The sequence below is a fragment of the Peromyscus leucopus genome, chromosome 5 (genome assembly GCF_004664715.2).
Source record: "Peromyscus leucopus breed LL Stock chromosome 5, UCI_PerLeu_2.1, whole genome shotgun sequence".
Taxonomy (NCBI): domain Eukaryota; kingdom Metazoa; phylum Chordata; class Mammalia; order Rodentia; family Cricetidae; genus Peromyscus; species Peromyscus leucopus.
In genome coordinates this window covers 50838363-50849203 of record NC_051067.1, presented here as the reverse complement: position 1 = coordinate 50849203, position 10841 = coordinate 50838363, and the positions used below count along the sequence as shown (strand labels likewise).

At 40.7% G+C, this 10841-nt stretch overlaps 1 protein-coding gene across 2 annotated transcripts in view; it reads right to left on the bottom strand.

Moving 5' to 3' along the window:
- Positions 1-10841, bottom strand: part of Chrm3 (cholinergic receptor muscarinic 3) — a 528165-nt gene that overhangs the window by 302447 nt on the left and 214877 nt on the right. For both annotated transcript variants that reach the window (XM_028859622.2, XM_028859639.2), the window contains exon 3: positions 7108-7169. The gene's annotated coding sequence lies outside the window, so the exon portion shown is untranslated. The remainder of the gene's footprint in view (positions 1-7107; positions 7170-10841) is intronic.

Sequence of the window (10841 nt, the reverse complement as noted above, 5' to 3'; positions counted from 1 at the left end):
GCTATTACTGGGAGCAAAAACGGTATAAGAGATTCAAAGCCCTGAACTTGACATTGCTCTTATTGCCCATCCCACCTACAGTTAGGTCTGTCATAACAACATCCCACTGTTTAATACTGATTTTTATTCTAGTTGGCTTTCTGTTGCTGTGATAAACACCATGATGAAAAGCAACTCGGGGAGAAAAGGGTTTATTTCATCTTACAAGTTATAGTTCATCATGAAGGGAAGGTGACAGGAACACAAAGCAAGAACCTGGGGGCAGAAATTGAAGCAGAGGCCACGGAGGCTCACTGGCTTGTACTCCAAGACTTGCTCAGCCTGCTTTCTTATACAACCCAGGATCACCTGGCCAGAAGTGGCACCATCCACAGTGGGCTGAGCCCTCCCACATCAATAATTAAGAAAATGGATGTGCCTACATGCCAACTTGATGGGTTTTTTCACAGTTAAGATTCCCTCTTCCCAAATGATTCTACCTTGTGCCAAGTTGACAAAAATTACCAGCACACCATCTATCTAGTTTTTACAGTTTAGGAGGAAAAGAAATTCAAGATTGAGTCTTCTTGGCTCATACCCAATGTCTTTCTATTAAGTCTTCATATAGTCATGTAGCAGAAGGAGTTAATGAGAGCCCTTAAATTTGTTTATTAGGTCTCTAGCCCCATTCCTGATGGTTCGGTCCTTATCCCCAAGCACCTTCCAAACACTGCCTTCAAATGTCATCGCTTTGGAAGTCAGGGTCTCAACATAATCATTTTTGGGCATGAAATCATTTAAATCATAACATCTATGACTACTGACACGTCTATAACAAGCATTGCACTACTCTTATAATCAAAGCACATGAAAGTGCTCATAGACTATACTATTAAAGTATAGTGTTCTATGCATACTTTAAAAGCTGAATGTCGCTGCCCATCAATGTTACCCCTGTCCCTTGTCCATGTCAAGCCAATTCAGTACTTTTCTCTTTAAGATAAAATGCAAGCTCCTTTAACACAGAGTCACTTTCATTCTGCCTTTCTGCCTTTATCCATCCTGGTATTTCACATCCTATGTGTGACCATCAATATCTAGAAGCAGTCACTTGCATTGCCTTCATATCTATGATCCCTTGCTGTCCTCAGGATTTTTTTTTTTTTTACTTAAACTCTGTCCTCTAAGAAAGATAAATATTGTAAGTTTTCTCTCATTTGGGGTCTGATTCTATATAATATACAATATCAAGCATGTGCATATGATATGGAACTATAAGTAAATTTATTTGGGGAAACAAAGAAGAATAATGTGAAGGGTAAGGGAAGAGAGGATGGGGTATGATGGGAATATTATATACTCAGCATATTAATACAATGTATACTTGTTTGCAGACTAAAATACATTTAAAAATAAAGAAAAATGGAATGTATCAAGTCCAATTTACACACATAGTAATGTTTCTGTTTGTCAAAGGATAAAGACATACCCATTTTATAGTTTCGTCTTAAAATATGTTTGGCAATCAATCAGTCAATCAACCAATCTAGCTAGTTGAGTCTTATAATTGAGTTTCATATTGCTCTTTTCTTAAAGTTGTATTCCCATGCCCCTGAAGTCACACAAACACATTGCTTCCTCTTTTAACTTGCATGCCAATCACCACCTCCTTTTATAAACATTTCCTCCAAAATGTCTTTGAGTCTATCCCTGTGAAGGCTCTGGGACTCCAAACAAACCAAAGACACAAATCATGGCAGCTTGATCACATTGCTTGAATCAGGTACCATCGTGAACAACTCACAGTATTCAAAAACACAGTATTCAAAGACAGCTTATCATCACACTGGATTTCCAGCTCATCAAAGGAACAGGCTGCTTATTAAAGCACCAGTACAGGTCACCTAGCACTCCTGTCCCAGGAACATGCAGCAAGAATTAAATAACTATCTTGCTTAGAGAACTTGTTGAAATTGGATAGGGTTTGCAGCCTTGGAATAATGAGAAATTTTGTAAATTGAATTTCCTCTTTTCCCTATGATACGTTGGAATGTAAATGTAGTGAACACACACACACACACACACACACACACACACACACACACACGCGCATGCACACACATGGTCTGTGTTATCACATTACAAGCTCCCTTTAAGGCTTTCTTCAATGTGCTGTGAAGGTTTCCTCTGGCCTCACACATATGCTGCTTGCACAGAGGTCATGCCTTTAATTTTCAAGTCTATTTCCACAACTTTTTCATCATGAGCATAAGAACCTTCTTGCTTCTCTCAGACTGTAATTGTATTTCTCTGTATTGAAACTTTGTTCAAAATCCCTCTTTTGGTTAAAACCCACCACCTAAAAACTTTAAACCTGAATTCTCATGAAAGTAATCACCCAGTTTCTCTTGCTTGCTATGACTATATTGCTGTAATTTTTTCTTAAAGATTCATTTTATTCATTTAAAAATACTTCTTCTATTTATGCATATGAGTGTTTGCCTGTATGCATGCATGTGCATCACATGCATGCCTGGTGCCTGCGGAGCTCAGAAGAAGGCACTGGATCCCCTGGAACTGGAGTTATAGGTGGCTGTGAGCCACCATGTAGGTGCTGAGAACTGAACCCAGATCCTCTGCAAGAACAGCAAGTACTTTTTTCTGTGCATAGGACTGAGAGAAAGGAAGAGAAGCACATGCTCAGTGATGATTAAGAATACATGGATAAACAAGAGAGCTGGGTTGCAAATGATATTCCCTTTTGTTACATACCTGTAACATGTAGTATAAGTTCTTCATTGTGAACATCTCTTTCTGACTTGTTCGTGTGCATATGCATGTGTGAGCACACGTATGTGAAGGCCAGAGATTGATGCTGGGTGTCTTCCTCAATCACTTTCTACTTTGTTTATTGAGACAGAGTTGCTCACTGATCTGGCTAATCCACAAAGTTTCTTATTTCCATTGTCCCCTCACTGCACTAAAATGAAACGTGTGTGCCACTGTGCATGACTTTTTACAGTGGTGCTAGGGAGCTCTGCTCCCCATCTTTGGGCGCCAAGCACTTTACCGACTGAGCCATCTCCCCCACCTCCCATGTCTGACTTTCATCATAGGTATGTCCTTTGGAAGACAGATGGCCATTTTTGTTCAGTTTTAAAGGCAGATCATTCTGTTCAATAGGATCAGTCTCAATTTTTAAATGTTTTCCTAACATATAATTATCATCTACCAGAGACCCAAAAGTACTGTCAATGTGACTGAAATCAGAATGTAAATATTTTATCAACAGCTGTCAAACCTCAATTGGCAGCAAACAGAAAGCCCCTGAATTGCTAGCATCTAGGCAGGAGGCTACATCACTTAACTGACAGATAAGACATTCTTCTGGTTTCCATGTTCCTGTCAGCATTTTTAATATATTAATATGGTGTGCTACTCTACAAAGTTACTGTGACAATCAGCAAGAAGAGCAAATAACTTTGCTGTGCTCTCTGGGAGACACCCAGGAGAGGGTAGCTGCTTTTCAGTACATTGTTTCAACTCATGGTATCTTTGGTGTCTGCTCCTGATATAGACTGAATACTGGTGTCAATGCATTATTGTCACACCCATAAAAAGATAAGGGTTTGCCATTAGCAGTTCAAGAACTCAATGTTTTACTTTTTGAGTCTTCATTCAACTAACTTTCTGATTGTGAATGTGCTCGGCTTAGCCAAAAAAGTCTCTGTAGAAGCACACAGAAATGACTTTCACCCTCCTTGTAGATCAAAGACACAACTGAATTGAAATTTCCCAAGTAGTCTTTCAAAACAACTTGGGCAATTTTCTGTTTGTACCACTGTCTGTCCCTCTGTCCCTTCTCTTTTCATTTTCCTCTCTTATCCACTGAAGTTTTTTCCATTCTTATCCACTGAAGCAGCAGACATATTGGAGCAATCTATAAGCAGTGATTAATGTCTTTGAGGGCGACTAAGCCTACGCTATTTTCTGATTATACAGCCACACCTTTAATAAATATTTATAAGTCTCCTGCAGGGAAAGGTGTGCTTTAGGGAATGAGGATAACAGATGAGGCCTTGTCCGCTTGGAGGTTATACTGTGCCATAGTGAGGGAGAGACAACAAATTATAAATAACTGTGACCCAATTACATCTATCTTGCCTTTAAGCTATATCAGTATTTGCTAACAAGGGGATATTCTAATATGCCTTTAAAAATTAAACTCTTTCAGTTTTAAAGGGAATAGAACATAGGTTCCCAGGACAGAGAGACAGAGAGAGAGAGAGAGAGAGAGAGAGAGAGACAGAGAGAGTCAGAGAGAGACAGACAAACACACACACACACACACACAAACACACGTGCGCGCTAGGGAAAAGTGAATGATAACTGGAAGTGTCAAGCGATGTCAAGTGCTAGAGGGCTGTGCCAGGGCCCCGAGGGGAGAAGACAATGAGACACATTCAAGAAAAGAAAGAGTAAAGCCAGAGATAAGGAAGCAAAATGGAATAAGAACGAGTGAGTCAGGTCCCATCAGATGTGCTAATTCATGGCAGTGTGACAGGGCTCACTGCAAATGCATGGGAAAGCACAGTTGGGTTTGAGCAGGTCTCATTAGGTTCCTCAGAGTGTACTCTGATGAGTACCAGATATGTTTTTATGTGGTCTGAATGGAAGTCAAGTGGCCATCAGGAAGCTAATGCCCTCGTCTGAGAGGCAGCAGGATGCCTTAGAGTAATGAAGGCTGTGGCAAAAGATACCAGAGACCCAGTATGTATTTGCAGGAAAGTGAAGGGAAAAGGGAGGAGCTGATAACCCAAGGATCCCAGGCCAGAAAGAGACACTGGTCTTTCCTAAATATCAGTGAAAACCCAAGGAAGTGAGCAACAATTTTGTGTGATGAACCTGGAAGAACATCTTTACACTCTCCACTTACAAACAAAGAACAGAGGTCTGGAAAGGTGAAATGACTTTCAAAACTATAGAGAGGAGCTATCAGCCTGTCTTCTTCATTTCCAGCCCAGGGATTTTCCCCATTATTTAGTCCCTCCTCCCCAGATGCAGCTCAGTGCCTTCCCCAGCATGTGGCATGATTTTTTCTTGGAAAGAAATTTCATTACATAACTTAGTTTATATCTGCATTATTTCTTTTCTGGAAACAAATAAACATGATTGAAAATAATGGCTGCATGGAGAAGAGTATTTGAGGTTGAGATCATAGGATAAAATACTGATTTTGATGGCCATACATAGACCATGTCTTCTAAACGTTTATTTCAAAAGGACAAAATGCAATAGAAGATGCTAGAAATTAGTATTGTATTTAATGCTTTCCTCAGGATTCATAGGCAACTCCAATGCATCTCCATGCTCCCAGACCTGATGTTTTTTGCATATATTTTATTTTTACCCAGAAAAGAATATATTCACTTGGTTCACTTAATTTGATAATAATCTAATGGAATAATCTAATGGAAATCTCATGAATTCACAAAGCATTTCTTAGTTGAGCAGGTCCACTTAGTAGCTATAAAAACATAACCATCAACAGCTCAGGCTCTTGGCAGCATACTGCCAAGGTCAGGACTGGACCAGGCGCAACATGGGGAAGGACAACCAATAGTCCAAGTGCAAATATCACAAAGGCCACTGACTGGACAAAGTTATTAACATCTTAGAGCTGTTCCATCATCTGTGAAATGCAGATAAAAGAAGTATGCAACCTATCACACTGCTCTGAAGATTAAGTCAAATGTGGACAGATGTTTGAACATAAAGGCTCAGTGTGAAAGCTCTGAATGAGCTTGGTCCTCGCTTGAATCTGAGTGTCAATGACCCAATAAGCTCTGTCAAATCAGTGCATGAGTCTGCATGTGTGTGTACAAGTGTGTGTGCTTGTGTGTGTGCTGTGTGTGTGTGTGTGTGTGTGTGTGTGTGTGTGTGTCCACAGTCTCTTCAGGGCTTACATTCATTTTCTCTTTCTGCTCCTGATCCCTATGGCTGTGCTGCATCTGTCTGAGATGGAAGCAAAGGAAACTATATCAACATCGATTCCTCCTAAGGACACTTTCTTTAGGGCTCTTACCCAGAGCCCACTGGTTAGAACTGGGTCAAACAGCTACAGTGAAGAGTACTAGGAAGATGGGATGGGCTGCTGTTCTATTTTTCCTGAGACAAGATTTCATGCGGCAGCCTGTCTGGCCTGAAACTCATTATGTAGCCTAGGCTGGCTTCAAGTTCATGACAATCTTCCTGCCTCAGTTTCTTGAGTGCCAGAGTTATAGGTAAGAGTCACCATGCCCATCATTATGTGAACTTTTTAGTTGGTGCTATGCTGTCCCTCACAGCAAAAAGATTGGCCAGGAAGGAAGAATGCATTTGGTAGGGTAGTGACAGTGTTTGCTGGATAGAAAAAAATTATTGTCTGCAGTAACATGGGAAGAAAATTGTGTTGTTTCATACTCTTGCTCTTTCTTTATGCTCACAATCTGAATTTGGACCACTGAACAAAGACAATATAAATCAAAGGACAGTTGTTAAATTTAGGAGATTTGCAGAAGCAAGTCACCTCCCCAGAAGCTATTCAAGAATACACACCCACACACACAAGTGATATGTTTGTGCTGATAATTCAAATATTCTGCATTCTGATGTTGTTGAGGTAAATTATCATCTGTCATCTATCTATCAAACTATCATCTATATATCTATCTATCTATCATCTATTTATCATCTCTATATATATACACACACATACATGCACACATATTTAAAATAAAGTCAGCTTGTTTCAAATTTAGTTAGCATGCTTTTACTTTAAATTTGAATAAGGTGAGGAAATGACACCGTGTTATTTCTATTAAGACACAACTGAGCCATTGAGCATGTCTGCATAGTCATATTGAGATGCACACAGTCTGAGAATAAATGTGGACAAATTGTAATGACATGTATGTACAAAGACGCCATGGTAAAACCCATCTTGAAGGGGAAGAGGTGATGCACACAGTAGAAAATTTAAGTTGTCCCAAAACAAACTCATAATTTGTATTTCTCATTGATTGTTTTTTTTAGATCAAGCCATCAATTTTCCCTTCAAACAAAGAGTCAACTAGAAAAGACACTTACCTTACTGTACCTTTGCTGAAGTTTGGAATGTCACGTGCTTGGCCACTAGTCAGAATGCAGCACTAGAAAACAACAAAATTTGGTTAACAAATAAACAGAACCATGTGGTGATATATTATTTGTGCTGAAATGTAGTGATATTTTATTTGTATGTTAATAAATAAAGTTTGCCTGGAGATCAGAGGTCATAGCCAGTCATAAACAGAAGTCAGGCGCTGGTAGCAAATGCCCTTAAGCTGATCACATGGCAGGCAGAGTTTGTGTGTTCAAGGACACAGCCAAGCACGGTGACCCACGCCTTTAATCCCAGTACCAACCATAGAGACCTGGAGGTGTGTATAGGCAGGCAGTGACAAGGAAGTGAGGTGGCTGGGTTAAGAGCCAATGAGAAGGCAGAACAGCAAGGCAATAAAGGCACAGCTTAGACAGGAAGAAGCTGGTTCTCTCAGGGGAGCTTCGGTGGCACGGTGAGTAAGGTTAGCTGGTGGCTATCAATATCTCTCTGATCTCTACGGCTTTCACCCCTATATTTGGCTCTGTGTTTCTTATTTAATAAGACTGTTTAGAAATTCGTCTACAGGACCATGGGAAGGGAGAGGTCAACAGTAATAGAAAATGATTCAAACCAACATAAAAGAGTTACAGAATTTCTGATTGGAGGTGAATCCACAGGTCACAAGGCTGAACCTCCATGTTACCAGCAATGAGGGCACAGGGATTCAGAAAAGCTAAGCTGTCACTGGGGGCTGGAGAGAGGGCTCAGTGGGTAAAGTACTTGCCATGCAAGTATGAGAACCCCAGTTCCATCTGGAGAATTCACATGAAAAAGCTTGGCATGGTGGTGCACATCTCTAATTCCAGAACTTGGAAGGTAGAGACAAGAGGAGAGACAATTCAGGCCAGTGAGAGGACATATTAAAAAAAAAGGGGGAGGGGGTGAGGAGAACTGAATCTAGCTGGATCCTGGTTCTGCAATTTCACCCCTTAAGTCTCCCTAAGCTCAAGTTGACAAAGAGGGTCACTGAAGAAAGTGAGAAAAATGACATTCCCATCCCTTTTCAGCCCTTTCTCCTTATTTTCAATGGGAAGTCATATGCCTAATATCCCAGAAAGCCCCGCATTCCACCTTGCCCCAAACCATTCAAGAATATGCTAATGTAATGACCTCATGGAGAACCCCATCTCATACAGTGAAACAACGCAATGTTAAGGAAATCTTCCACTCCATTCAGATGTAGCACTTGCTTCAAAGCTCTAGCACTAGGCCAGACCCTTAGAGAAATGACCTGGTTTGCTTTCTGGTGTGATAAATACCATGATCAAAAGCAACATGGGAGGATAGGAGGATAGAGTTTATTTCATCTTATGGGTTATAGTTTGTCATTGAGGGAAGTTGAGGCAGGAACTTCAAGCAGAGACCATGAAGCAATACAGCTTACTCTCTTGTTCCTTGTAATTAGCTTAGCTACCTTTCTCATATGTCTCAGGCTTACCTGCCCACGCATGGCTCTGCCCATAGAGAGCTAGGCCCTCCCATATCAATCAGAAATCAAGAAAATGCCCTACAGACATGCTGACAGGTCAATCTGATGGAGGCAGTTTCTCAACAGAAATTCCTTCATCCTAGATATGTCTGTTTGTGGCAACTTGACAAGACCTATCAGCACATGAAGTGCTTTTTTATTAATCTAATTTTTAATAATTACGTGCATGTGTCTGGGGGCTTGAGGTCAACCTGGGTGTCATCCTTAGGAACACTGTCTATCTCCTTTGAAGTAGTGTATCTCACTGGTTTGAAGTTCATCATTTAGGCTAGGTAAGCTGGCTCATCAGCCCCAGGGATATGTAATTCTCTGTGTACACAGTGATGGAATTACAAGTGTGTGCCACCACATCCAGCATATTTAAATGGGACCTGGAGAGCAAACTCAGGTACTCATGCTTATATGGCAAGAACTTTATCAGCTGATGAATCCCCCTGACACCAGCCCAGGAAGTACCACTTTTAAAGGTTAATCAGGCAAAGAAGAGGGGCACCATGGGAAAGCATAGAGGAAGCTCGTGGATGTGAAGTAGCTTGTGGACGCTACTGTGAAGATGTGAAGGAAGTAGGCATCACAGAAAAGCAAATGTGACCAGGGCTGTACAGAAGGAACAGGTGAGAAAGGGGAGCTTCAAAGGGAGAAGTAGGAGGAGGGAGGCTGCAGTCACACGCAATGGACTTTTTCAGCAAGGAGGAGGGAACTGAGGTAAACTCTGCAAGTGTGGCCTGTGGCAACAAAAGACCAGAGATGGACAGCAAACTTTAAGAAGGTTTTATAGTAACTGAAAAATGTAACTCATAAGTCAAAAATAGATCTGCATTATGGTCATTTAGGTCTGCCAGGAAGGGATGGGGAAAAGTGAGAAGCTGTAGACAGGTGGTCACTTTGAGAACCAGTTCTCACAGAACATTAGATAGCTGCCATCTGCATACCTTCTCTTCATTTCTTTGGACCTCTTCCTATAGATGTAACCAACCGTCTTATTAAATAAGAAACACAGAAACAATGTAAAAGAGAAAGCCGAGAGGTCAGAGCTCAGAGCTAAAATCTCACCCTTCCTCCTGCTGTCCCAGCTTCGCGAAAAGAGAGACCTACTTCCTGTCGGTTCGTTTTTTTTTATAGTATGTTGTTCTGCCTTCTCATTGGTTGTAAACCCAAACACATGACTGCCTTGTCACTGTCTGAATGTACAGCCCCCTAGGTCTTAAAGGCATATGTCTCCAATGCTGGCTATATCCCTGAACACACAGAGATCTTATGGGATTAAAGGCGTGTGCCACCACCGCCACACTCTTGCTATGGCTCTAATAGCTCTGACCCCCGGACAACTTTATTTATTAACATACAATCAAAATAATAATTCAGTACAATTAGATTACCACCACATTTCCCCTTTTCTATTTTAATAAAAAGAAAAAGAAAGCAAAAGGTTATAACTAACAAAAGAAAAACTATATACAAAAGTACAATAACTATATACAATATATACAAGTAATAAATACCTAAACAGGTATTTGACAAATCAGAGAAAATAATTCCATTATCTATCCTATTTTGGTAATTCCAAGATGTATCTAATGTACTTTCTATCCTAATTAATTTTCAACTATAACTAACTAATCTTCAACCATAACTAACTAATCTTCAACTCCCTCAGAGACCCAAGAAAGGAATAATATTAGCTAACAAAAATAAAAACAGGAAGTGCATGCAAGCAACCTCCAAAAAATTTTGTGAGTTGACAGAAACAGCCAGCTGCCTGGGCAGTCACCTGAGGTTTCTCCGCAGTGTTGGGGCATCATCTTCAGCCTATAGGCTTAGTGTATCTGACAGACTCATTTGTGAAGTAGGATGTACACAAGGTCAACAGTTCAACCTCACATTGGGTGAGAGCAGTCCACGTACCAGAAACACCTGAATTCCACTAGTGTCCTGTCATGATTCACGGGAGGGCAAGAGTTTCCACCTAAAACCTGAGAAAAGATTCTAAAACGGAGCTAAAAACAGCTTCCTAATTGTCTCTCTCAAATGAGCAGCAGCTGCCGGTTTGAGTTACTGGCAGGTTCCTGGCATGTGCGCTTGACCTGCAGTATGGCGGGAATGAGGCCTCTGCAAGTGGCACATTAAGCTGCGTGGTGGATTTAGCCTTTGCTAGTACAAAACAAAAAAAGAGGTTTCTGGGCTACATGT